Below are 241 nucleotides of genomic sequence, written 5' to 3'. Positions count from 1 at the left end.
CTTTTTTTTTTTTTTTAAAAAAAAAAAAAAAAATCTGTATTGAAAGAATTATATAAGCCAAAGTGCATTTTTCTGGTTTTTGTCCATATACACATTGCACCGTACATAAATAATTACATTGTAAAAATGACTCCATAATTACAAGTATAATATATATTTTCATATAATATATAAAACTTTATATTAAATCTAGGTAGATGATATTTTGGGGATAGTCTGTGTCCTTTTTTTTTTTTTTTTG

This window comes from Merops nubicus, unplaced genomic scaffold, assembly GCF_000691845.1.
Source record: "Merops nubicus isolate BGI_N331 unplaced genomic scaffold, ASM69184v1 scaffold12925, whole genome shotgun sequence".
In the NCBI taxonomy this organism is placed as follows: Eukaryota; Metazoa; Chordata; class Aves; order Coraciiformes; family Meropidae; genus Merops; species Merops nubicus.
Note: the sequence above shows the minus strand (reverse complement) of the source record.